Source organism: Bos grunniens, chromosome 21, assembly GCF_055505025.1.
Source record: "Bos grunniens cultivar Pamir isolate PY7600 chromosome 21, Bosgru_T2T1.0, whole genome shotgun sequence".
NCBI classification, from domain to species: domain Eukaryota; kingdom Metazoa; phylum Chordata; class Mammalia; order Artiodactyla; family Bovidae; genus Bos; species Bos grunniens.
Genome location: NC_141185.1, coordinates 54145561 through 54173435, shown reverse-complemented (window position 1 = coordinate 54173435; position 27875 = coordinate 54145561). Strand labels below are relative to the sequence as shown.

At 42.4% G+C, this 27875-nt stretch overlaps 1 protein-coding gene across 31 annotated transcripts in view; it reads left to right on the top strand.

Annotated features, from left to right (window-relative positions):
- AKAP13 (A-kinase anchoring protein 13) overlaps nucleotides 1-27875 on the top strand; it is a 322778-nt gene that overhangs the window by 17302 nt on the left and 277601 nt on the right. Inside the window, exon 1 of one of the 31 annotated variants that reach the window (XM_086364743.1) lies at nucleotides 10692-10864. The exons of the other annotated variants lie outside the window; for them this stretch is intronic. The gene's annotated coding sequence lies outside the window, so the exon portion shown is untranslated. Of the gene's footprint in view, nucleotides 1-10691; nucleotides 10865-27875 lie in introns of those variants that run through there. 31 annotated transcript variants of the gene reach the window in all.

The following is a 27875-nucleotide window of genomic DNA, read 5'->3' as shown; positions in this document are numbered from 1 at the left end:
GATGGTATGAAAACTGAATGAACATTTTGGCCAACCCAATATTAATAAAATCTATTTTTTGAGACTAAATGAACAGATTTCTTTTTTTTTTTTTAATCCCAGCATCAACTGTAGTTTGATTATGGTGAGTTAAATTAGCCTTTTGGGGGGAAGCGGAGGGCACCGTGTTAAATGGAAGATTGACCAGCGTTGTGACCTGGCCTGGCAGTGGTGTTTGTTCAGCTCTTCCTTGTTTTCTCTGTCTGTTGCTTTATATTTTAACCTGTTCCGCAGCTTCGTCACTGTCATATTCGTGTGGCTCACACGTGGGTGTAGCTGTGGGTTGCCTGCCTAATTTTTTAAAAATGTGTTGAAAAATCATATTCACAATAGAACACAATTGATCCCTGCAGGCCCATTACTCAGATTCTGGAGAATTAGTGAAATTTTGCCATTCTCTGCCACATCCCTTTTAAAATTACATACTGTGATATAATCTGTATAGAATAAAACAATATGTTTACTCCAGTTGTTTTGAAAGTTCCTACCAGACTTATTTTCTTAACAGTGAATTTTACATCAGACTTTCACTCCAGTGTTTAATGCTTGTAAACCATGAAATGTCTCTTAAGTCATGGCATGGTATGTTTCCAGGATACAGATCAGACGACTTTAACTCAAAGCTAGTGAATGCTGAGTAGAATTTTTTTTTTCCCTTTCAATAGAATCATTTCAGAAATAGGATCATAAACCTTCTATTAAGCACTTTTGTGTGCAATCTGAGGTTTCTGTGAAATTAGACATGGAAAATTAAACAGAGCTGCACAAGTTACTGATCTTTGCAGTTTCTGAGTTCTCCCTTAGGTTTTTTTCCCCCTTCTTTGGATGACTGTTTCTCAGATACTAGTACAAGAATGTTACAATCTATACAAAATTATTGTTGGATTCATATCAGTAGCTTTTCACCACCCCCCGTAGAATTTAATGGTTCTTTTTTTCTTTTGAGAATCTATTTTTTCTTCCTAAAATGCATTCCTATTTATTTTGATTTTTTTGTGAAGGAAATACTTTTCAGGTAATTGAATATCTTCATAAATTTAGTACTTCCTTAAGAATTCATTTGGCAGTGTACATAAAGGTAGTGTTGATTTTAGAGTTGCTTCCTAATTCAGATTGTCATCTTAGAAGCTTTCATTTGAAGCCCGAGAACAATTGATCCACTGTTTTTCATGGCCCCTGTTTGTATACATTCTGTCCTTAAGCTCCTGAATTCTCTGAAATACCACCCCCCTGCCTCTACCCCCCCCACCCCCAGGTGCTATTTGGGTGCTTTGCCAAAAGCACTTGTGGCTGGCTGTCTAGAGATTTACCACTTTAATAGTTGCCTCTCTAGGATACGTGCCTGTAAACGGAGAATTTTCTTTCCTGAGTCTGAATAAAAGTAATGATTTACCTGTGAGATACCTCAGGACCCAAACAACCAAAGGAAACTCGGAGGAAAAATTGTATCTGTCCTGTCCCTTCAGTCTTGATGCCTGTGGAAATGTACAGGGCCCTGTTGCGGAAGACAACAGCTATCATTTAGTGGGAGCCTCTTGAACTGGATATCTTAACGTTTATCAGTTCTCACCTCTGCAGGGTGTTCGTATGATTTTGCCAGAGAAGGAGATTGAGGTCCAAGGAGGGTAATAAATAAATTAATTGTATTAATAGGTGTACTTAATCAGCAGACATTCAGGGTAACTTACTAGGTGCTGGGGGTCCAGGGGTGATCAGAAATAAAGACAACGTTCCTGTTCTTAAAGTGCTCTTGATTTTGTTTCTTAATTAATGTGTGATAGCAACAGTAATAGTAACAGCTGCCATCATTTGTTACAGCTTTCCCTGTGCCAGGCTTAGTCCTCTGTGTTCCTTACAGCCTTATTTCATTTTAATCCCCAGAGCTCTAAGAGGTGGGGTCAGCTACGCACAGTTAATGGATGAGAAGACTTGAGGCTCAGAGGGGCTGGAGAACTTGCTCAGGGTCTCACAGCATGTGGAAGAATTAGGACTTGAATGCCGGTCTCTGACTTCAGGGCCCAAGCTCTTCATGCATCAAGAACATTGCTACCAAGAGTTGAAATAAGTAATTATGTGAAAGGAACATCCACTGTGAGCTCTGATTTTGGCAGAACTTTGTGTAACTTTGACTTTGCCAGTAGATTTATTTTTAAAGTTCAGTTTCTGGTATATAATCTCTTATTCTAGAAGTCATCAGAGTTTGCATGATTCATGAGAGAGATTTTTTGTTTTATTTTTACTAACAGCAGTAATGTACAGTCCCTGCAGAAATTAAGGAATTATCCATAAACAAAAAAGTACACATAAGAATAAATGACACTGCCTGGAAAATATTTTGGGTACAACTGGTGTTTTTCTTCCCAAACTAAATTTGTAGAAGGTGTATGTGCATTTATGTATACCGTATGTGATTGCATTTTATATGCTCTTAAGTATAAACAGATTATTAAGTATATTTCACAACTATACTTTTACACAATGTCAAGTGAATATAATGGCTATATAGTATTTCATTGTATGGATTTAGGTTTATCCTCTGATCACTCATTGCCTTTTTAATTTTTTTTTCCATTTTTTGACCATGTCACACCTCTCATGGAATCTTAATTCCCTGATCAGGGACTGAATCCATGTCTTTGGCAGTGAGAGCCTGGAGCCCCAACCAGTGGATCATGAGGGAGTGCCCTCATTACTTTCTTAGGAGTGGTGTTTCTTTTCTCTCCCCTCTGTCCCTCCCTTCCCCCTTTATCCTGTTGTAAACACTGCTGTGATGAACAGCCATGTACATAATCTTTGTATTCTTGTTTACTTATTTCTCACAGAAGTGGAATTGCTAGAGCAAAGACTGTATGTTTCAACAGCTTTTAATAAATATTGTTGTCTACAGAAAGCTCATTGTCATTTACACTCCCACTGGCAGAGAATGAGTGCCTGTTTACCCTTCACTTCTCATCCTTTCTTTTTTGCCTGCACTGTGTGACTTGCAGGAGGTTAGTTTCCCCAAGCAGGGATGGAACCCAGAGATTGAAAGCTTGGAATCCTAACCACTAGGCCACCAGAAAACGAACTCTCCGTAATCTTAAAGCTGTTGTTGTTTTTTTAATCCAGTGTTTAAAAGGAAGTTTTAAATGCCATGGTAAAATTACTAGTAGAAGTACTGAACTACGGGCAGCCAATTATAAGTAAAAGAACTCTATTTCCGAAAGAACAGAAAGAAGCTCGTGAAACATACTCCCTACTCTCTTAAGCACTGAGAGTTAATCTAAGATTGGTTCTCAGTATTAAAAGGCCCATAAGGGAACTTTCAAATAAAGTCTCTGATGGTCATGTTCTTCGGCGGCACCTTAATTAGCAGTCCTAATTAACTCCAGGAATGAGGTGCAGACATGTTTCAGATAAGATTTGTAGAGATGATATAGAGTTAGGTAACCTTCTGCATACTACACAGAGACGCAGCGGGTGACAGAGGGTGAGATGGTTGGGTGGCATCATTGACTCAGTGGCCATGAGTTTGAGCAAACTTTGGGAGATGGTGAAGGACAGGGAAGCTTTCTTGTTCAGGCACTCAGTGGTGGTCAACTCTTGGCAATGCCAGGCTTCTCTGTCCTTCACCATCTCCCGGAGTTTGCTCAGACTCATGGTGTGCTGCAGTCCTCGGAGCTGCAGAGTCTGACGTGACTGAGCGACTGAACAACAACTACACAGTGATCCATGAGAGGATCTGTGGCCACTCTGGTGCACATCCAAATGCATATAAAAAGCTTTAAAAATCAATATTGTGTCTAACAATGGACATGCAGAATTTGCATATGTGCTCCAAATCACAGTCATGTGTTGACATTGTGGTTTAACCAAGAAAATAAAAATCAAATTAAAAATTGGTCCATTCTCTTGACGTACTAATATGGCCACATAGTTTTCTGTGAGACAGATGAGTTAACTGGTCTCACCTATGATAACAGTGATTTTTAATAAGGTAACATTTGTCAGAATTTTCAGTACTATAGGTAGGAAGAATCAGTTGCATAGCAAGTTATAAGTCAGGTAGATTGTGTAAGTTGGTCTCGGGCGCTGTTGATACATCAAAGTGTGTCAGTTCTGTTGGGCATTCTTAGCAGTATTATGTGGTTGATCTTTAGCCTAGTCCTGGTTATAGAGAAAGATTTGCTGGTTGACTTAGTAGATAAATCATCCCTAGAAGAGTTGATTTATGAAAGCTCTATAACAGTGTTGCCTGGAACCTGTAGATTGTTATTCAGTTGCGGGAGAACAGCTGTGATCTTCTTGGAAACACCCAGTTTTTTATGTAGCATAGCTGATTCTTGAACTGTTCAGATTTCATCGATGTGTCTGGGTGTTTTGGTTTCATAGGAACCCTGTTAAGTGGAGTTTTGAGGACATCTTCTCCGCTGACCTGGATTTTCTGAGGGCTACAGCTTTGGAAATCTTGCGGGGTCAGAAGAGTTTTCACCTTCTTTTCCCTGTTACAATCACATTGCTTGGACTTGAGTCTTAAAAAGTGTGCCATCCTGCATTCACTGTTTTCTCCCCCTTGGCAACTTGAGTCATTTTAATCCTAGCTTTTTCTTGACACACTGCCCTTTGGGAGATAAAAAGGGGAGTGACAACATTTAGCAGATCAGGCGAGGACTAGGATCTCAGCCTGTAACATTTCAGAGGATTTGCCCCTGGAGTCTGGGTTACTTTTTCTTTCTTGGCCTGTGGTTTGGGGCGTTAACCTAAAAGGCCTGGTAATACAGCAGTGCTAGGAGTTACGTGTTTCTCTGCAGTTGTTCTGGGACACATGGCAAGGTTACTGGGAACAAAGTAGTAAGAGAATAGACATGATATAAATAAACTGATTTACCAAACAGAAACAGACTCAGAGAACAAGCTTACGGTTGCCGGGAAGAAGGGGTAGTTAGGGAGTTTGGGGTAGACACGCACATACTGCTCTATTTAAAATGGATAACCAGCAGGGACCGCTGTCTAGCACAGGGAACTCTACTCAATGTTATGTGGCAGCCTGGATGGGAGGGGCATTTGGGGGAAGAATGCATTCAGGTATATGTGTGGCTGAGTCCCTTTGCTGTCCACCTGAAACTATTACAACATTGTCGATCGGCTGTACTCCAGTACAAAATAAATAAAATTTTAAGATTAAAAAAGTATTAGCAGAATGTAATGTGAGAGTAATAGAGTAATATAAAATTAGTAAGAAAGTAAGGATGTCAGATATAAAATTTGAGAATCAAAACTGTTGGACTGTGATGTAGGTAAAGGTAAATTTTGATGCAGAGCATTCTGTAGCTGAGAAAAACTTGATTGTTAAGTGGACAGACAGGAGATTCGGGATTCAGTAGATTTGGGTTCCAGACTTAGTTTTTTTACTGACAGTCTGGGGCAAGTCACTTAGACATACCCTTCCTGTCCCCAGTTTCTGCCATTAAAAGTGAAGTGCATCCATTTTTGTTTTTTAGTTTATTGTCTTTTTTCAAAAGATATTCTCAATCCCTCGGGATTCCTTAGAGTTACATCAGGGGTCCAAGTAGGGTTGGGGCGGCCATGAGAAAGAGACCAAATTGTTCCCCATAGAGTAACTCCACTTGAAAAAATTTTGTGGGTTTCTTCTGACAGTTCCTTTGAAGAAAGTCCCATTGCCACCATCAATTTGGAAACATCTAGACTGAAACATGTTGAAAATGCCGTTGGATGCTAAGAAGCAGTGTTTCTGAATACTCTTGCATAGTCTCTGTTCTTGGTGTGACTCTCAGAGGTAGGGAGATGCTGGTTCCGGTTCAGTTGTGAAGTCACTGTGCAGAACGGTGGATAAAAGTGTGCTCTTTGTCTCTGCTGTGATGCCCCCTTTATGTGAGAGGCTTCTCAACTACACAGTTAGAAATCCAAAGTGCTTTTTACCTCTCCTAGCTTGGAGAATCTTAATAAAATGGTAAAGAAAACTGTATTCCATGCTTATCAAAACGTTTGTACTGCCTGCCGCTTCTTTGAGCATCTGCCTTATGGCGTTTCATGTAGGTTGTCTCCTTTAACCCTGGGGTGGCCCTGTGAAGCAGCTGGGGTTAACTGTGCTGTTGGTGTGGACCATCCAGCTTCACGGAGATCGTGTGGCTTGGCCAAGCTCCCGCAGTTAGCAACGGGGAGAGCTGGGGTTTGAAAGTAGGATTGCGCTTCTAAAATATGTGCACGCGTTGTTGTTAGCTTGCCTCTCCTACATTTAGAGTAGACTTGTAGCCGAAGAAATTGTAGCACCGTGACTACTCATGGTTACTCATTAGTGAAATCAGGCAATATAAGTAGTTGGCAGCTTTCATTGTTTTTATTTGTTTTTGCCTCGCCATGTGACTTGTGGGATCTCAGCTCCCTGACTAGGGGTTGAACCTGGTCCATGGCAGTGAACGCTTTGAAGTCATGAGCACTAGATCTCTAGGAAGCTCCCTTGCTGTTCTTAACCTGCTTTGGATTATGCCAAGGACTCTTAATCAGAGGGCAGAAATGGTTTGATCAGACTGAATATATATATTCCTTATCCATTATCTCCTTCCAGATAAGGAATAAGTGAGACATTTATCAGATTAGAGCAGGATGAAATAGTCTGTATGAAAGCTTGGAAATGATTCCTGAAAGAATAATAGATGTGAAGACAAACAGACTTCTGCAGTAGGTGATGCTGAATTCTTCTATAGATTACATTAGTTCATAATCAGCGTGAGATTCATGATATCCATAAAGCTAGGGAAATTTGGTGATAACTTGATGCCTCGAGAACAAGTTTACTGTGATATTACTTAATTGTGAAGAAACTAGGCTCTTTTTTTTTTCCCCTTCAAAATGTAATAATTGATTACTGGGCATTGTAAAGACACCACCTGGTGATGCTGCTCACCAGGGTTTCTAGCTCTTCCTTACTCATGTGAGAAGATGGATCACCCAGTCTCAAGTCCACCTGTGACCGGGTGTCCTGCTGCAAGCAGTGAAATTGAGCAGAAATGACACACGTCACTTTGGGACGAAAGCATTTAAAAGCCGCTGTGAAATCTTCTCTCTTTCCCTGCTGTTGGGATCCCGCCACGTGGCTAGTGCAGAGGGAATGCTGAGTTGAGAAGGACAGTCTCTGTGAATTTCCTGGGACCCGTGCCGATGAGCGAGAAATGAACTTTGAGTCCCGCCTGCACCACCGTCGGGCTGTCTGTGTACTGTAACCTGGCCGGTGCTGATGTTACTGCCTGTGGGTCACCGCATGCGTGTCAGTACTGACTGGTGTAGAGGACTGCCGAGGAGAGGCGCTGACCGAGAGCAGAGCCAGGTTCGTGCGGACGTAGGGGAACTCGGTGACACAGCAGCCAGGCTGCTCTTTCAGCTGTCACCCATTGTATGCTCTGTCAGTGTAATGCTTCCAGAAATACAGCTTCGGTGCTGTCACTGCCCTGCTTGAAAACATTAATAGCTCCTCAGTGCCCACAGAATAAAACCTCAGTCCGGCCCACCACACGCTTTGAACCTGTTCTCTTGCCGTGTTGAACTGGACATGCCTTTGCCCATTCATGCGTTTGAGACACCCTTGCTGGTCACTTTGCCTGCCTGTGCTGAGATCTCACTCTGGGAACACACAGAATGTTCCTTACCATCTCCGCATGTCCACATTTGACTCGGCTTTTACATGCGCCTTGAAGGATACTTCCTGTTGAAACCCTGTTTCATTCTTAGTAGTGGTGTAGAGTTTCTCCTTCTGACTTCTCAAGCCTTTCAGGTGTGCCGCTGTCCCGTGTTGTCAGTTTTTCCGCTGCGTCTCATTCCCTCTCCTGGGGGTTATGGCACACCTTTCCCTAGCTCCTAGCATAGGGTAGGGACTCAGTGATATTTACCGAGTGAGTGGCTGTTAGAGGGTGATTGTGTTGAAAACTCAATGATTAATTTGCTTTTGTTTGACAAGTGGTGTTATTGTTCGTTACTTTGCTTTCTTTGCTTGCACTTTCCGCCTCCTGGCTTCTGGGGTTAAGTAGTAGGACCCTATGTGGCAATGGCATTAAAAAAAGAAAAGCATATCTACAATGCTGTATCCTAGAACACACTGGACACTGAGTCTTCTTTGCCATTGTGTGAGGTCTGCCTTGTGTTTTCTTAAAGAGTTACCTTAGCACTTCTTGATGTGACATGTGGGATAATTCTAGGGCATAAGAATGTGTGGGTCAATGTTTTAACCAGCTCAAACTTTTTTGTCTTGATGTTTTGCTGTCTCTATTGACGATCTCCTGAAAAATATGTGCCACTGATTCAGAATTTTGAAATGGGTGGTGAAAAAGACCCAGATCCTCCTCTGGTTTGGCTGTTAGCTAACTGTGGTAGTTTTGGTCATGAACTTGGTATCCACAGAACAGGTGGGCTGGACAAGACTCTGTGATTCTTTTTCTGATTTTGCAGAGGACCAAGTACTTTGAATTCTGATCTGGTGTGGATGCAAGAATTGGAGACAGCATCCTGCTACAGTTGGGACAGGATGAGGGAGCCTGTGGATTTATGGATTTATTGAGTGCTTACTCTGTTCTGGATGCTGTCTGTTCACTGTCTTGTGAGGGAGTTTTTATTTCCATGTTTCAGTTAAGGAATTGGGGGCTCCAAGAAGCTGTGAGCATCCTTGTGTAGGCCACACAGCTGGTCAGAGCGGGATCCAGAACACTGGTCCAAATCAGTCTCACTCCAAAGCCAAGGCTCACTTACAAAGCCTGTTGTAAATTGCAGGCAGTTCTTAGTTTTGCTAACAGAGTGGCCTTTGGGGCAGAAAGAAGGAGGGTCTGGATGTGTCTTGAAGGACGCACTGCATGTTGCATATGATAGTTGGTAGAATAATCTCAGAATACAAAGGAGAGTGACTGGATAAACTCTTTTCCTGGATCTTCTGTTACCCTGTGTACCTTGTTAGAGTGGAGTCGTGGCCTTTGTTCTTGTGCTTTACGTCCTGAGAGAAGGAACTTGACTGAAGTCCCCACAACTTCGTGTGGGTTTTAAGTTTTGCTTGCTCCTCAGTAGTGTTTGCGACGTTGGGCTGCATACAAAGCCTTTCCGAAATGTAGTTTTTGTGTGTGTAAAATGGAGTAAACAAAACCTGCTATAGCATGCTGCTGGATTCCGTCTGTAGTTGCAGCTGTTATTGGGGAAAAAAGTTTTCAGCACAAATCATGGTCCAGGATGATGGAAGATAAGAGAAGACCTACGCAGAAGGCACTGACTTTGGCCGTGTGCGTTCCTGTTAAGAAGTAAGTTATTTGTGTCTTCCTGTTTCAGGACACAAGGGTTTCCTAGTGCCATAGTAAGTTGCTTGCAACTTGTTTCATTGCGGAGTATTGTAAGTACAATTAAATGTAATAATCAACATCTCAGAGCAGAACTTAGACACTTTGAGGGGAAAGTATATGAGCATGAAACTAACTTTCTAGGGGTAAATTACCTGGGGATTCTGTTCAGCAGACATTTGAAGCATCCTGTTATGTGCCAGGCCCTGAAAGAACCAATGGAGAGTAAGACACAGTCTCATGTCACTAAAAGTGCATCTCTAGAGGGTAAGCATCTTGCTCACAAGACAAAAATTAATGTTATGCCAGTTGTAAGTAGTATTAGCACATTGAAGAAAATGAGCAAAATGAATGGAACCAGCCACTAGGAATGCAAAGATAATTTTTTTTCTTGACTGCGCTGCACAGCCTGTGGAAACTTGGTTCCCCAGCCAGGGGTGGAACCCACACCCCCTGCCTTAGAAGCCTCGAGTCGTAATCACTGGACCACCAGGGAAGGCCCGCAGATAATTTTTGAGTGAGATGGAAACTTATGGTATGAGAGTGATACCTAAAAAGCTCTAAGGGACACAGGTGAGGGGTGGGATATTTGGATTGGATCTTAAAGCGTGCATGTAGGAGTTGGCCAAGCGTGGGTTGAGGAGAGAAGGAATAGAACAGTGGCCCTGTGGGACAGCGTCGGGTCAGAGAAGCACAGCCGGCCCTATGCTTGTGCAGTGGGTGGCGTGTGTCATGTGGGTGGTTAAGGTAGAATGGGTGGAGTGTCTCCGTGTCACGCTAGGAATTGAGTTTGTCCTCCTGAAGCTAAAGGGAGGAGCCTCGGTTTTTATTTTGGATGATTCGTTCTGGGAGCAGTATGGGTAGTGACTTGGTGACAGGGGAGCGCTGCCCCCAGAAGAGGGGGAAGAGACAGTCAGCATTGTCTGTGGCAGCAGTGCTGAGGGGCTGGGTGGTGCAGAGAGGAGAGGGGCGTCAGCAGATCCACTGGGCGTTGTCCAGGTCGCGTGGATTAAGCTTGGTGAGTAGGTGGTGGGACGGAGTGGGTCCAGGGTGACTGGACGGTTGCAGCTCAGGCTGCGGGTGAATGACTGTGTACTGAGCGGCCTGATTCACCCTGGCATGGTGGGTATGGAGGAGCAGGTTTCCTAGAGGAGGTGACATTGGAGCCGAGCTTAGATTACCTCTTTCCTTGGTTTTTGTTCTTGCTTACGCTCCTTTAAAGGTCATTTATTCATCCAGAAAACACTGTCAGTTCACTGTGTGCCAGTAATCTTTATTTTTTAAATTAAAGTAGTTTTGGTGAAATACACATTGCGTGAAATCTGCGATCTTAACCATTTTTAGGTGTGCAGTTTGGTGGTGAGTGAAAGTCATGTCTGACCCTTTGTGACCCCGTGGACTACACAGTCCTTGGAATTCTCCAGGCCAGAATACTGGAGAGGGTAGCCTTTCCATTCTTCAGGGAATCTTCCCAACCCAGGAATTGAACCCAGGTCTCCCGCATTGCAGACGGATTCGTAAGTGCATTTACGTTGTTTTGTAACCATCGCCACCATCTGTTTTCTGAAATGAAACTGTACCTATTAAACAATAACTACTTGTTTTCTCCTAACCCCCAAGCCCCCACCATTCTACTTGCATCCTTTTAGTTTAGCTGTTCTGGGTACTTTATGGGAGAAGGCAATGGCACCCCACTCCAGTAGTCTTGCCTGGAAACTCCCATGGACGGAGGAGCCTGGTGGGCTGCAGTCCATGGGGTCGCTAGGAGTCCGACACAACTGAGTGACCTCACTTTCACTTTTCACTTTCATGCATTGGAGAAGGAAAGGGCAACCCACTCCAGTGTTCTTGCCTGGAGAATCCCAGGGACGGGGGAGCCCAGTGGGCTGCTGTCTATGGGGTCGCACAGAGTCGGACACAACTGAAGCGACTTAGCAGCAGCAGCAGCAGGTACTTTATATAAGTAGAATCATCATAGCGTTTGTCTTTTTTGTCACTGGCTTGTTTCACTTAGCATCAGGTCCTCAAAGTCCACTTGTGTCTCAGAATATCCTTCTGAGGCCGAATAGTATTCAGTGTATGGATGTACCACGTTTTCTTTCTTCATTCATCCACCAGTAGACTGTTCAACCAATAGAGTTGCTTCTGCCCGTTAGCTGTTGTGAATAATACTGCTGTGGACATGGGCATGCAAATATCTCTTGAAGTTCCTGCTTTCAGTTCTTGGAGTGTATACACCTATAAGTGGAATTGCTGGATTATATGGTAGTTCTATTTTTAATTTTTTCAGGAACCACCATACATTTTTCCCATGGTGGTCAACACTGTCTCACATTCCCATCAGCAGCGCCCAAGAATTCCGATTTCTCCACGTCCTCTTGTTTCCCCCCCCCTCAGTAGTAGTCATTCTAATGGGTGTGAGGTGGTATCTCATTGTAGTTTTGATTTACATTTCTCAAATAATTAATAATATTCAACATCTTTTCATGTATTTATTGGCCATTTGTTTATCTTTCTTGGAGAAATATTCCAAGTTCTCTGCCCATTTTAAAAAATTGGGTTCTTTAAATTTTTGTAATTGAGTTGAAGGAGTTCTTTATATATGCTGTATATTAACCCCTTATTGACTGCAGCCATGAAATGAAAAGACGCTTGCTCCTTGGAAGAAAAGCTATGATCAACCTAGACAGCATATTAAAAAGCAGAGACATTACTTTGCCAACAAAGGTCCGTCTAGTCAAAGCTATGGTTTTTCCAGTAGTGATGTATGAATGTGAGAGTTGGACTATAAAGAAAGTTGAGTGCCAAAGAATTGATGCTTTTGAACTGTGGTGTTGAAGACTCTTTAACAGTCCCTTGGACTGCAAGGAGATCCAGCCAGTCCATCCTAAAGGAAATCAGTCCTGAATATTCATTGGAAGGACTGATGCTGAAGCTGAAACTCCAATACTTTGGTCACCTGATGTGAAGAACCGACTCCTTGGAAAAGACCTTGATGCTGGGAAAGATTGAAGGTGGGAGGAGAAGGGGATGACAGAGGATGAGATGGTTGGATGGCATCACCGACGTGAGTTTGAGTAAGCTCCGGGAGTTAGTGATGGACAGGAAAGCCTGGCGTGCTGCAGTCCATGGGGTTGCAAAAAGTCGTACATGACTGAGCGACTGAACTGAAACCCCTTATTGAATATGTGATTTATAAATGTTTTCTTCCAGTCTGTTCTTGTGTTTGTGGCCTTTGATGCAGCCAGTATTCTTTTGGGTTTAGTCACTCTGTTGTGTCTAACTGTTTGTGACCCCATGGACTGTAGCCCACCAGGCTCCTTTGTCCATGGGATTCTCCAGGCAAGAATACTGGAGTGGGTTGCCATTTCCTCCTCCAGAGGAATCTTCCCAACCCAGGGATCCAACCCACATCTCCTGCATCACCTGCATTGTTGGCAGGTTCTTTACTGCTGAGCCGCTGGGGAGGCCCGGCATTGCACAAGCAGCGTTGGATAAGACTGCTGGTGCGCCAGCCTGAGCCTTGGCGGGGGTGCTCAGGTGAGTTTGAGTAGTCATGGTAACTGGAAAGTTGTGTGCTCTGAGTGAAAAATAATGTCGGTTTTACTTAACGTTCTCCATGAAGCAGGAAATTTTCACTTTTATCAAATCTCAGCCTTTATAGTACCTTTCTCTCCCCGCCCCCACCAGTGCTGCGTGGCGTGCGGGATCCTAGTTCCCTGACCAAGGAATCAGACTTGTGCAGGTCAAGCCTGGAGTCCCAGCCACTGTGCCACCAGGGAAGTCCATATGGTACCCCATAGATAAAGGATTCATTCAGAGTGAAAGACCGATGACTTTAATAGAGGGCTTACCACTAACCTATGAGGAACTACCTACCATTGTCAAGTTTTAGTATAATATCAAAGGAAAATACTCACAATTATTTGAAAAGGCTAAAAAACTCTCTTCCTAGCTGTGGATCTGAAGCTGAATTTTTTTTCATATACTTCAGTCAGAACTTCATATGTTACGTTGTTTGAATGCAGAAGCAGACATGAGAATCTAGTAGTTATCTTAAGCCAGATGTTAAAGAGATATAAAATATATGCGAAAATATAAAACAAGCCACTTTTTCATGAGACTTATGTTTTGGGGAAATACAGTTATTTTTCATAAAAGCAGGTTATTTTAATATTTCATGATTTCGTTCTGTATAGTGAGTTTGTTCTGTGTAAAGTTTGAGAACACTGACTGTAGGTTACAGGTGGGAATTAGCTTCTGAGGGAAATCTTTAGATCCCGGCGTATCTGGAAATCCGTACAGGAGCCACACACAAGAAGAGAGAAATAGTTTCTGTTTTATTGTGCCGAGTTTCTGGGCACTTAACATGTGTCTGGCCCTGCGCCAAAGTACCTATATTAATTACTTCCTCTAATCTTTATCTTGCAGTGCATATATTTCCCCAGTTTTACAAATCAGGAAGCAGAGGCACAGAAAGACAGAGAGGTTAAGTCATTGGCTCACACTTATTCAGGAGGTTAAGTAGCACAGCCAGGCTTTGGGGCTCGCTCAAGTCTGATTCAAAAGCCTGAGCTCTTTGCGATTCTCTACCACCGCACAGAAAGCTGTGTGTCATGAATCAGCACCATAAACATGCTGCGGATCAGTTATTGGAATAAAAGTGCATTATCTTTTTTGGGGGGGCTGTGCTGTGGCAGGCAGGATCATCTTAGTTCCCCGACCAGGGGTCAGACGAGTGACCCCCTGCAGTGGAAGTTCAGAGTCTTAACCACTGGACAGCCAGGGATGTCCTGAAGAGTGCATAATCTGGAGATGGCTCATGGAGGGCTCCAGGTTGGCTAAAGGTCCTGCCTATGGTTGGTTTTTTTGGTTTGTTTTTGAACCCAGGCCGTAGTCTGCTGCTGTTTCATGGAACCAGATCCTTAGAAGGTGAGCAGAATTTCACAGCAGACCCTGCCTGGAAGGCTGTAGGCTTTGTGTGTTTGTTTTATTTTGAAGATTGGTTTATTTTTGGCTGTGCTGGGTCTTCGCTGCTGCACATGGGCTTTCTCCAGGTGCTGCGAGGAGGGGGCTTCTCTCTGGTAGTGGCTCCCGGGCTCTAAGCACCGGCTCAGTAGTTGTGGCTCACAGGCTTAGCTGTTCTGTGTCATGGGGGATCGTCCCAGACCGGGGATCGAACCCGAGTCTCCTGCACTGCCCGGCTGATGCTTCACCGCTGAGCCACCAGGGAAGCCCGGCTTTATGTCTCATAGGTAGTAGTCGTTAGTATGTGGTATAGCTCAAGGTGGGGGAGGCTCAGGGCGGCTGTAGTTCAGAGACCCTCGCTTGGGCTAGTTGCTGCTCCTGGTTTCACTCAGGGGTACAGGAAACTTTGGTTTGGTTTGGTTTAGTCACTAAGTCGTGTCCGACTCTTGTGGCCCCATGGACTTTAGCCCACCAAGCTCCTCTGTCCATGGGATTTTCCAGGCAAGAATTCTGGAGTGGATTGCCATTTTCTTCTCCAGAGGGTCTTCCTGACCCAGGGATCGAACCCAGGTCCTTTGCATTGCAGGCAGATTCTTTACCGACTGAGCTATGAGGGAAGCCGCCAGGAAACTTTAGGTCATCAAAGTGTCGTTTTGGATCAGAGGTTGGTTTCCCCGCTGGCAGAAGAGGAAACGGGAATGGGGTTGAAGGCGGTAAATCAAGGATAGTGCTGTGTGTCTGATTCCGGGCTCTTGGGTGTTACTTGCTGAGAGCATCGGGTGACCTCAAGACAATCAAGTGTGAAAGCAGATTGACAAAAGGGGGAGCCAGCGCACCCAGGCACCTCGCACAGGAGCTGCATTGTTGTGGTTTCCATTCCGGATGTGTGCGGCCCGCTCGTTGGGGATCACCCGCAGATCCCTTGTTTCTGCCTGGTGGGACGGTTTGCTGCCGGAGAGGGCGTCACCAGCGCTTGTACTCTCACCTCGGTGTCCCAGATGCTCGAGCAACTGGGCATGCTACTGTTCAGATACTTCAACATTGTCTTTGTAAACTTGTTCTGAAATTAATTAGAGGAACAGTTTTATTTATGCTCCACATTGTAACGCTTTATTAAAGAGTGTGTATATTTTACTTTGTGCCTGTGTGCTCAGTCTCTCAGTCGTGTCCAACTCTTTGCTACCCCGTGGACTGTAGCCCACCAGGCTCCTCTGTGCGTGGGATTTCCCAGGCAAGAATACTGGAGTGGGTTGCCATTTCCTTCTCCAGGGATCTTCCCTACACAGGGATCGAACCCAGGTCTCCTGCGTTGGCAGGCGGATTCCCTGAGCCACCGGGGAAGCCCCATATTTTTTATACTTTATTATAATTAGTAAGCTCTCATTGTTTTCTTTCTTTTTAACCCCCTCCAAGGAAATGGAAATGAGTATCTGTTTTAGCCCAAAAAGCCTGGAAAGGAGGTGTACTTCTTTTTTCGTATTTTGGTCTTGACCAACTCTAGTTTTATACCCAGGTTTCTCATACTGTGCCTTCAAGCCAGTCTTACTTTTGCTCAGCATTGCTGTGGCCACATGTAATTGGAACTTGTCTTTTGGACTTTTGTATTATGTAAATAGGCTTTTACAGGGGGCAAATTTAAACTGTTGCGAAGATTGCCTATTCATTTCTAAAACTGTATTTTGTGGTGGAATTGAATTGCTAATTGTGTTGAAGGAGTTTTAAAATGAGGGGAAGACAAAACAAGAACTTATGAATAGTTGCACAGTTTAAAAAAAAAAAAGAGGAGGAGGAAAAGGAACATTGTGCTTTTTCTCCTCTGAACTGGTCAATAGCTATTTATTCCAATGATCATTAACAGAAAAGATTCCCAGACATAATGAAAATGAGTTTTAGTGAGATGTAGCTGATTATATATAGAACGAAGATGGAAAATGTACTATAAATACAAACGATACGGCTTCAGAGTGTTCCTTTATTTAGTAATTTGGGAAGAGTTAGGGAGCTCCAGAGTTGGATAAGCAAGTTGGTGGACTCCGTGTTTCGTTAACTCTTATGTCAGAATGCCTTTTCTTCATGTGGATGGGTTTCTAAGATGAATGGTTAATTTGTTCTTGGTTCTTTTCAATGACCATCTTTGAGCAAATGACAAATTGAAAAGATGTCCTAACTCTGAGACTCTTGGCATCTGTTTGAATCTTTTTCTTCATCCTTCCCGTTGTATTCGGGAAGTATATGACTGGATGAGACTTGCATGGCCTGGGAGGAGGGTTAGTTTTCTGTTTTCTAAAGTTGATGCCAGGCTTTGTGTTACATAGGTTTTCAGCTTTTTGATGAAGGGAAAAACCTACTTGGGAGAAAGGCTATATTATGTGAGCTTTCTTGGTTGAGTTCTCTGGAATTGGGATGTTTCGTGTGTTAATTTAGTTTTAGATTTGGGGTGGTAGGGAACTTACTCTAGAAGTCTGATCATTTTTTTCTTTGCTTAGTCTTCTGTGAAATTTCAGAGAGCAATGACTTTTTAAAGTGAGATATGCATAGATGGAAGATTAGCTCTGAAAATGTGACAGGAAGTTTCTGAGAGAACTGGTGCTTTGACTAAGCTTGGAATTTGTGGCTCGAGATAGTTATAAACAGAAAGATGTTGAGTCGGTATGGTAAAGGGCAGTAGCAAGATTTGAACAAAGGTGGAGACATGATAGAACAGCTGTGTCTGCTTTGAGAAGGGAAGTAGAGATGACTTTGAACAACACTGATTGGAACTACATGTGGATTTTTTCAGTAGTAAATATTATAGTATTACATGGTCCACAGACATCGAACCGTGGATACCGAGGAACATATATGGTGGGCCGACTATAAGTTCTGTGTGGATTTTCAGCTTAGCCCAGGATCAGCGCCCCTAACCCATGCTTTGTTCAAGGGTCAGCTGTTGCAGTCTGAAACCTCGAGAGTGTTAAAGAAGAATAGGACGAGATTATCCTTTTATAAACTCAGGAGTTCACTGGACTGCCAGATACTTAAGAGATACTATTCTGAACAACTATTTGTTGTGCAGTTTATATTTAGCTCTGTGATATGTGCTTGGGGAAAGAGTCACAAAAGAAATATATGTTAAAATTACCTCAGTAATTTTGGAGGGGTACTTTGTAAGCAGCCTAATTAGCTTTGGGTTTAAGCCTCACTTGTGGGTAGCCAGGGACTGTGGCAGACTGGTGCCTTTTTATTCATTCTGTTAGTCTCCCCTCTCCCTGCTATTAGTTCACTTGGGAAATCATCCATCTCCTTAGTGTAAAATCACACCTTATACCCCTCGCTGCGAGTACCATGGTCACGGCTGGTAGCCACAATAATTCAGGACCTTCAGTGGTCAGTGAGTGTGCCCGAGGTTCTTAATTTCTTCTACGGCTGACTAGTTTTCAGTGGGGAAAAGGAAATCTGAGAGCATTTGGGTAATTGGCTGTGACCTGCAAGACATATGAAGTATCACATCACATCATGATAGATTATGGGAACTCTGGTGTCTGTTGGAAAGCTAGCGTCAAGGTCATTCTCCAGAAAACTGACCCATCTGAGGACCAGTGTGTTCGCTCTAGTCCGTTCTCACCAAGACCACAGTTTCCTTGTCTCTTCCTCTTCTTCCTTCTCCACTTAAAGGTAAATTTTAGGCATTCTACACACAGGCTTCCTTAACAGTTTACTGGAACAGGGAAGATGACCTGTCCTCCTAGGGTTATACTTACTAGAATTGGCATTTGTTATCTGTGGTGGGGTTTGATATGTTGGTATCGTAGAGATGTGTTAGATTTCAGTATGAGATATGGGATTTTATTCACCAAACGGTCTTGCTTCCTTTCTTCCCAGAAGATTTTATTAATGCTTAGCTTGAACAACTTAACTTGATTTTTGTAATAATTTTTTCTTACAAGCTTGCTCATTTACTAACAGCAGGTCACTTTTTCTTGCTGTTTTTTTTTTTTAATGCTGAGTTGGTCCTAGAGTAGTATTAGAAATATTCATGTTCATTCTAGGTAGGGGTGAGGTCTTTCCTCCCTCCTAAATAGATACCAAGTAAGTTCCAGTAGTTTTAGACTTTGAAATTTTAGAAACCTCATTTTGTGTGAGATTTTGACTGCTTTTTTTTGTCTTAAAATTTTTGTGTATGACCAAATGAATCTTTCTGATATGTTTTGGAACAGCATTCAAACAACAGACCTTTAGGTATTTATGTAAAAATAAACCAGAAATCACAGAAATATGGTTTTGGAGCATTGGTCAATGTTGCTGAGTTAATCAGTATGGTTGAGGGGTATTTTTCAGACACAGAAATATTGAAATGCAATGACAGGTCACACAGTGTTAAAAGAGCAGTCCTTTGTTAACCCATTGACAGGCTTTTTGTGATGCTTATTTGAGCGCAGTGGTGTCAGAGGCAGGATGTGTTACGTATGTTTGTTTGCTTGCTGCCGTTCACTGCCTTTCTCCTGTGTTCTAGCCGTTATGTCCTAAGTACCCACTCACCCTCAGCCATGACCAGTGAAGAGGATGACATTATTGTAATTTCATAGAAGGAGGAATTAAACCCAAATATTGGTCAGATGTTCAGATTGCACAAAACCAAGGGAGTTATTGATCTTGGGAATTAAACCTAAATCTGTCTGGCTCCAACTTAGCACTGTCTGATAGAAATACAAAGTGAGCCTCATGGAATTTAAAACTGTAGTAGCAAAAAACAAGTGATGTTAATTTTAATATTTAACTCAAAATACACAAAAATATGATTTCAACATATAATTAATATGGAAATTGAGATATTGTACCTTTTTTTGGCACTGAGTCTGAAAGTCAATGGGTATTTGACACACAGAGCACATCTCAGTTTGGACTGCCCCCCCTCCTTTTTTTTAATGGGGACCATTTTTAAAGTCTTTATTAAATCTGTTACAATATTGCCTCTGTTTTTCTGTTTCAGTTTCTCGGTCCTTGGCCCTGAGGCAGGTGGCATCTTAGCTCCCCCCCAGGGATCGAGCCTGCAGCCCCTGCACTGAAGGGTGAGGTCTTAACCACTGGCCCACCAGGGGAGACTAACTGCCTGGTGTGGCTGGTGCCCCTGGACTGGATGGTGCAGTCCTAGCGCTTGTGATGTTGCTGCTGTTCTGGTTCAGCGTCAGCCCAAGCTGTGCATGTTTTTGATGTCAGCTTAGAGCTACAGTCGTAGCATTGACTACTCAAGCGTATTTCTGGAGGTTTTCAGGAATTCAGTCACATACTTGTCCTTAATAATAAAGACCACAAGTGGCTAAGAACGCTTTTAACCACAAAAGGGGAACAGCTGAAATAGTGTACATGGGTTTAAGGTAGATAATTAAATTCAGCAGTCTACTTTCAGTGTCTACTGGGTGTCAGGCATTGTTACATGTTTAGAGATTAAAATAAGAAAATAGACTCTTACTCAAGAATCTCACTCCCAAGAGTTTAATTAGAACAGTTGTTTCCAGAAAGAAAAAAAAAATTTCCCCATCTGATTGGTATTGATGGGAAGAGTCCAACTGTGTATCTCTGTGTGCATTTTAACAAAGTATTACCTTGAACTGAAAGGGTTAAATTGCGAGCCCCAGAACAAGTTTAAAAAATGCTGTTCTCCTTCTGATAGTCTGTGGCTTGCCATTATGTTGCCACATTTCTGTTCCTGATAAATTGAACTGTGGTCATGCTGATTAACTTGGTGTGCATTTCCCCCTAAGCTTTTCATACAAGTATCCTCTTGAGTGTGATTGTATGTCAGTACTGAGCTGGATATCATCATGTGGAGGGTTGTTTGGTTGCCAGGTAGATGGAAGTAGAGGTGCTTCATCATTTACATTTCAAGAGTTGGTTGCATTCTGGTTTACTTGAGTTGGGAAGGAGAGTAATGTTTTTCCAAATTCACTCTTTTTTCTGGTGAGGGGAAAGGGGAAATGAAGAGAAACGATGAATTAATCAGCACTTATTTGTTGTAGCAAAAAGTCAAAAGCTCTTAAAGATGATATACGTCTTTCGTCCGTGGTAAACATGCACGTGTGTCATGCTTCGCTTGCTAAAGGCCACTGCCGCCAGGTGCATAGGGCGCTGAGAAGGTCACTTCATGTTCCCTCTGGGGTTATAAAGTGCAGCGGATGGGAGAAAGAAGACATACCGTTTATATTGCCATGTCACTTCTGGATGCCACAGGGTGTCTGGCCCTCGAAACAGCGTCTTTACAGAGCAGTGGTAGCGTCAGTACGCAGACTGTTGTCACTTCATTTTTATGATGATCTGCAGAACAGCTTCTTGGAAAGTCTCAGTTTAGTCCAGTCTAACTCTTCCTGCTTGAAGGAATGGATGTGGAGACCATTGCCCAGCTAGTCAGTTGACCACCTGCTGAGACAGTAAAGGCCAGTACAAGTTGGAAGTCGATACTTAAAACGCATGCGGTGACTGGGATGTGGAGGGGGGAATACCTCACTTTACCAGAGTACGCCGCCAGGAAATGCTGCTGAGGGTAAAAATGAAGGGCTAACGAGTCCACTCTGTTACGTAAAAGGAGAAGTTACCTGAACAGCATGGAATTGTAGGAAGAGAAGCTGAAACATAGAATAATTTTTCTTTTCACTCCTTTCTTTTTTTTTCTTTAAGGGACTACACCTAAAAAATGAGATTTCACACTTAATAGGGTTATGACTCATTGCCAGTTTTTCACAGATTAGGAATCTTGAAATATATGGAAGTCTGCAAGCCATTTCCATTCTCATTAAACAAAGGTGCAAATGGACAGTGACTCAGAAATCCTGACGATAATGATTTTGATTATGTTTATTTGGTTTCTTAAGTTTTTAAAAAATGGTAGTTGAAAAATATATAGCACAGCAGTCTCATAAAGTAAACAAGTCTTTTGTGAGATCCCTAGGTGTCAGAGCCTGACGCACATAGAATTGAGGTCAGTTAAGGGAGAATGTTGCTTTAGATTGCCTTAGAGCTCTTGTAGTGTGCTAGAGACTCTTAAAGGGTGGGCAGAGCTAAACCTAAAAATAGATGGAGGCTTATCTGCACATTTGAACTTTTGGAGCAGCTGGAGCGGGTCTCCCTATCCCTCCCAGCCGAGTAATTCTCACTCTCCGTTAGCAGCTTCTTTGAGAAGTCTTCATGGGCTCTGAGGGCATTTTTGAGAAAGGTGTGAAAGGGGCTTGGGCTGGGGCGCGGAAAGTGGATTGAGTAGCATGGAACGTGGGATGCTTTCTGCCACTGTCAAATAAGAGCAAGATTTGATGGGAGAAGTTGCAAGAGAGTAGCTGATGTTTTGATGGCGGAGAGTGTGTGTGTGTGTTCACGTTCACATTCTTTTTTTCTTTTCCCTTTGCCTCTCTCTCTTCCAGTCTAATACTCATTTTTGTATAGACTTTGACAATGTAATGGACGAGACAAAGACTCCCCTCTCAAGTGAGTTGCAAACTTTCATAGGTGCATGGAGGGTCCTGGAGGGAACTTCTTCCTTGGTAGGTTTATTAATACTGTTTTTAAGCCTTTGAGTCAGAGCTCATTTCTCAAGTTACGGCTTTTCAGTTTGGATGCACTGTTCAACAGCTGCATGTTGACTAAGGGCCTCTTTGTTCTAGTAACGCCACTGCCACTGCTCTGTGAGTGAGGTCTGCCCTTCCCTCACCCCCTTTTCATATCCACCTCCCAGAACACCCTGCCTGGCACTAAAATAGGAGCTCCTCCAGCACACATCAGTGTTCCTGAGGCCTTTGTTACACTGCAGCTGAAGGACTGGCGTGAGTAACACACGTGATGGTGGGCCCGACCATTGCTTCTCTCCGCAGATGGTTTACCCAGTCATTTGAATGATTACTATATACCAACCAGTGTGTGTGGTCCTGGGGATCTTCATTTTGGGGACCTGTTCTCACCCTCAGGGTGTTTGTATTTTAGTAGGAGAGGCTAGACTAGTCACCCAATGACTACAGTGTGGAGGTGCTATGTTGCGGTTTGAAAGTGTGCTTTGGAGAGTATAGAGGGGGCCACTTTGACCCAGTTTTTCCATGCACTGAGAGCATTGGTGATGGTTTCCTGAAGGTGATGTTTCTTCTCCCTTGTCCTGAAGGAGGGGGAGGGTTAGCTGGGGGAGAGTTGGGTTGGGGTGGGGCAGGAGAGGCTTGGAGGCGAGGAGGCCTGTCCCTTGCGGAGCAGAAGTGCTGTATTGCTCTCAGGCTGCCTACCAGTTTGACTCCTGTGTAAGGAGTAATGGCTTCGTTTGGCTTTCACTCGTCTTGTAATGTGAACAAGGTTCTTCCCAGTGGCACAGGTTTAAGAAAGAATAAGTTCTTTATCAGTCTCCAAGCTGAGTTGTGCTATTACTGTGAAATATACATCGAATTTCAAGGCTTAGGAAATAAAATAGGTAAAATGTACCATTTATTGTTTTATGCGCTATACATGTTGAAATGTTAATATTTTGAATATATGGAGTTAAATAAAATGAATTATTAAAATTAATAATTAATAAGTTCTTTTATCAATCCTGCTTAACCTAGTCAAACCAAATCAGTCATTGCATCCTTCCCATTATATTCCTGTACATGATTTTAAATTAAGGAGAAAACCCATTTCCGCTTTCTTATGGGTTAGAAGTTGTGTTATTGTACACTTATATTGGCAGCAAGTCCACTGCAGGAATGTGGGTGCTCTGTAGTCAAAAGGATAACTGAAAAATGCTTAGTGTCATATTTTCCTATATGATATTGATACCTTATTAATTCTAATATAGTGCATAGCCAGTGTACAAGTGAGCTACTTGAATATTGTACAATGTTGTATGTTCGGGTTTATTGTATTTTTATTGAAATTGCCTTTATGTTACTTATAATGAAAAGCCTGATTACAAGCAGTAATTTGGGGAGCATGTTTAAATTATAAAAGATAAAAACTTTCAGTTCTTGGGAAGTAATTCGTGGAGTATCAGACAGTATTTTGTTCATTTAAAAAAAGTCCTCTAGAGACTTTAGCCCTTGGAAGACTTGTCATCTTCATTTCAGGACAAAGCCTCTTTCAAAGTATTAATATTAACTGGGAGGACAGATATGTTTTTGGGGGTGAGAGATAGTTTTGGTTTTTAAAAATAGCCCCAAAGATATTTAGAAACAAGATTCAATAATAAATTGCATAAGAACGGTTTTGTGCAAAGAAAGAAAATAAGAGACGTATCTATAAATATCTAATGCTATTTGAAGATTGTTGTAAAGGAGAAGATCCAAAAATGCTTTGAACAATGGCCAGTGCTGGTGGAATAAGAACTGTTGCTTCCAAAAGGACTTTGAATGGGACGATCCATGGTTCATTGTTCCGTTTCCAGTTTTGAGTGCTTGGTGTACTAAATGGCTAATTTGGAAAGAAAGTGTGGTGGTTCTCTCGAAGGCCTCCCTTTTCAGTTAGAATTCTTTGTTATCAAAATCTTTTAATATTCTGTATTGGTTTACTGAGCAATATTAATGGGTAGTTTCCTTAACTAATGGAAATGTAAGGTTTCACTGTTGTGTGGGGCCTTGATAATTATTAAGCCAAGTGCTAATTAAAGCAGAGGAGCAGTGTTCAGTGATCATTAAGATGAGAACTTAATCATCTTACAGTGAATGAATGAGCCTTTACTGTTGGGGGCCTCTGACATTATCATCAAGGATCGTATGAGACTAGGTAAAAATCTAAGAGTTAAGTTTTTGTTTAGGCAGTTTCACTTGTATGTATTAAGTTAACATAGTCTGTGAATTTTTTTTAGCGTTAACTAACAGTTGTACATATTGCATTGGCAGGCGGATTCTTTACCTGCTGAACCACATTTTGTCATTTAAAGTCCTAAGAGGAGAGACTTCTAGCCACAATTCTATCCCCACCCCTAACGGTTTTTTAAAGGGCGGTGCCCTGCAGGAGATTTTGGCTTTCTTCTCTGCCAGACCCTCTCCTTCATCACCATCTCTGAGGAGTTTTCTTTTTGGTAATTCTTGTGTACATCGTTACTCTGAGTAGAGATTTAGACTGCACATTTGAATTCTTGTTTCAGCACGATCTTCTGGTTTACATTAAAATCTTGTTCTTCATGCTTTAATAGTAGAGAATCCTGGTCATCAGAAATGGTAGGATTTGTTTTTCTTCCTTCTCCCAGTATAGGATGTTTGGAGAAGGTTATTCTATCCTGAACTAAAAGCCAGTTAGGGTGGTTTTAGACAGGGGCATGAGAGGCATGCAAAGATAATGACTCCTTTAGGCAAAAATCTGTAGCTGTTTGCGTTTTTTTGTTTGTTTGTTTGTTTTTATTCCTTTGAAAATCCTAGTGAAGTAAAATTGCTTTTAAAGTAAAGCGTTTGGCATAAATGTTTGGTAAATGCTAAAATATAGTTTTAAAACTTGAAGACATCACCGAAACCGTTTTGTCCAGTTTGTTCACTTCATTGATGAGAGAACTAAGGGTCAAAGGAGTGAAGAGAGACTGAAACAGCCTGCCAGATCTGATAAGACTAATTATATAGAAGTATGTGTAAAGATCTGCATTTGGGTCCAGAAAACCAGTTGTTCAGGTATAGATGGAGGAGGTCTTGATTTAATTAGAGTATTAATTGGCCATAATAGGCATATTTTAGTCATGAGTGACATGGCCATCAGAACCTCTGAATTCACCTTGAGTTGAAATAGTCATCTTGAATTGCAATAGTAAAAGCATGTCCAAAAAAAGACTTTGGTGGTGTGTTAGAGAGAAGACCGCTCCTGAAGATTCAGGCTATTCAGGTACTTAGCTCTGGGTTATCTGCTTTCAGAGAAACATCGACAGATGAGTTGTCTGACTGTCCAGTTGATACTCCTGAGCGCTGCCTGAAACCAGGCACCCCAGGCAGCTCCCCAGGCGATTGACTTCGGGTGGGGTTCTGGCCACCCGAACAAGGCTGGGTTCTTTCTTGTTTTACTTAAGAAGATTCTCTAGCCTTGTCTACTGCCTCAGGATCACAGTAACAGCCTTTTACTTTTCTCCAGGCTTGCTTAGGACCTGGTACCCTGATTTAAAGCTGTGACGGATAGAAGATTGTTTAGCAGTGTCTTGTGGAGTCAGGCCCTGGACCTCAGTGAAGATGAGGCCTCTTTGCTTTTTTGGGGGGTGATGGCTGGGGCGCACGTTTTAAATGGTCACTGTGGGTTTGTAGTTATGCTGTTAAGGTTTTATTTCCAGAAAGGACTTTAGAGATTCCTGGACATTACCATTACCTTTTAGCTTCCCCGGGGCTATGCATGTATCAGAGATGGTAGCTGAGGACAGCGCTGAGGAATGACACAGCTACAGGAGTCAGAACATGACAGACACCCAGAGGACACATTCACATGATGCCGAAATGACCACACAGCCCTTTTCTGCAAGATAATCATCGTCTTTTATTATCTGACCTTACGAATTTCCACCTGAGGAGGAAGGGAGCTAATCTGCATTGAGCATCTGGATACGAAGCCAGATGCTTTACAACTATCTCTTTATCTTCTAATAATGGTCTTACCCCATTTACAGGGTAGGATAAAGAAACTGGCTCATGAACAGAGTCACGCCAAGTAGGTACTGGAATTCATTTGTGTCTTGACTCAAAAGATCTTCAGTTCAGTTCAGTTACTCAGCTGTGTCTGACTTTTTGCAACCCCATGGATTGCAGCACAGCAGGCTTCCCTGTCCATCACCAACTCCTGGAGCTTGCTCAAACTCATGTCCATCGAGTTGGTGATGCCATCCAACCAACTCATCCTTTGTTGTCCCATTCTCCTGCCCTCAATCTTTCCCGGCATTAGGGTCTTTTCCATTGAGTCAGTTTTTCACATCAGGTGGCCAAAGTTTTGGAGTTTCAGCTTCGGCATCAGTCTTTCCAATGAATATTCAGGACTGATTTCCTTTAGGATTGACTGGTTGGATCTCCTTGCAGTCCAAGGGACTCTCAAGAGTCTTCTCCAACACCACAGTTCCAAAGCATCAATTCTTTGGCGCTCAGCTTTCTTCATAGTCCAACTCTCACATCTGTGCATTACTATTGGAAAAACCATAGCCTTGACTAGAGGGACCTTTGTTGGCAAAGTAATGTTTCTGCTTTTTAATATTGAGTCCCGTTTATTTTATGAGCAAGGAAGAAATATTTTTCTTATTTAGAATGGCCTAACAACCACCATTCTTTTCTATCCAGTTTTTTTCCTTTTATACTTCTTAGGCCCTTTATCCATGTTTTCCCTTTTTCCCTGGTGAATTTTCTTGAATTTTTAATGTTTTTGAGTTTCTAATTTAGAATTTTCCCGGATTATCTTCCCGCTTCCTGTCTCCCTTATAAGACGAATGGTCCATCTGGGAGTTGTTTTTCAGGCCAGGGAAGAGGGAAGCATGGGAGGTAATTCCCTAAACTGCTTCTTAATATTTTGTTTTTATTGGCCTAATTTCCTTTATTGACTGAGCATCTGGTATGGACATGATGTGGCCCGACATGCCCTCTGGAGATTTAGGATTTAGTTTGGGAGCTAACAGGCTTACTGGTGGCTCAGTGGTAAAGATTCTGCCTGCTAATGCAGGAGACATGGGTTCGATACCTAGGTTGGGAAGATCCCCTGGAGAAGGACATGGCAACCCACTACAGTATTCTTGTCTGGGAAATCCCATGGACAGAGGAGCCTGGTGGGCTGTAATCCAGGGGGTAGCAAAGAGTCAGGTGTGACTTGCCGACTGAGCACACACGCACGCATTGGGAGCTAACGTGGTAAGTGAAGGCACTTGGTTGATTGTCTAACAGCCAAACAACCCAAAACCAAACAATTGTTTAGAAGGGGAAGGGGCATAACTTAATATAGATATTACAGAGAGGCCGTGGTTCTCAATCCTGACTTAGGATCAGAATATTGGGGAAGATTTTAATTCACTAGGTATGGTGTAGGGCAGGAATCGGTGCTTCTGATATGCACAGTGATTTATGCCATTGAGGAGAATCTCTTGTATCACTAAATTCTCAGAAACAGGTTTGTCTTTCTCTTCTGAATAAACTTTTGCATTTTCCTGTAGCCTGTACTTTAAGTTGAATCCGGGTGAATTTTGGCTTATTCCACTTGTCTAGTTTGTAGATCTGTGAATGTGATCTGTGGCTCACTTAACAGAATTTCCAGAGTAGGATAGAGGTACATTCCGTCTTTTAAGGAGTTAAATGTAGAATGTAGTGAGGTAGACTTCGTTTATTTGTATATCTTTTGGGATTAAATTCATCTGTTTAATAGCAAAGCATCATCATATTCTGTAAAGTCTCATTAATTTGGACTCTTAATTTAAATTTGTATTTTGGAGACAGACGGCACCACTGTTTACTGAGTGTGCTGATTGCATGTTTTAATATTGTAGCAGGTCAAATAGAACCTCTTTTTGATAATTTATTGCTTCCCAATTTCCATTTATCTGCATTAAAGTAGTAAAGCTTTCTAAATTTAGTCAAAACTATTAAGGAGCTTATCTTTCCAAAGCAGTTTGAAACTGGTTGAAGTTGTGAACTGTTTTCTGTA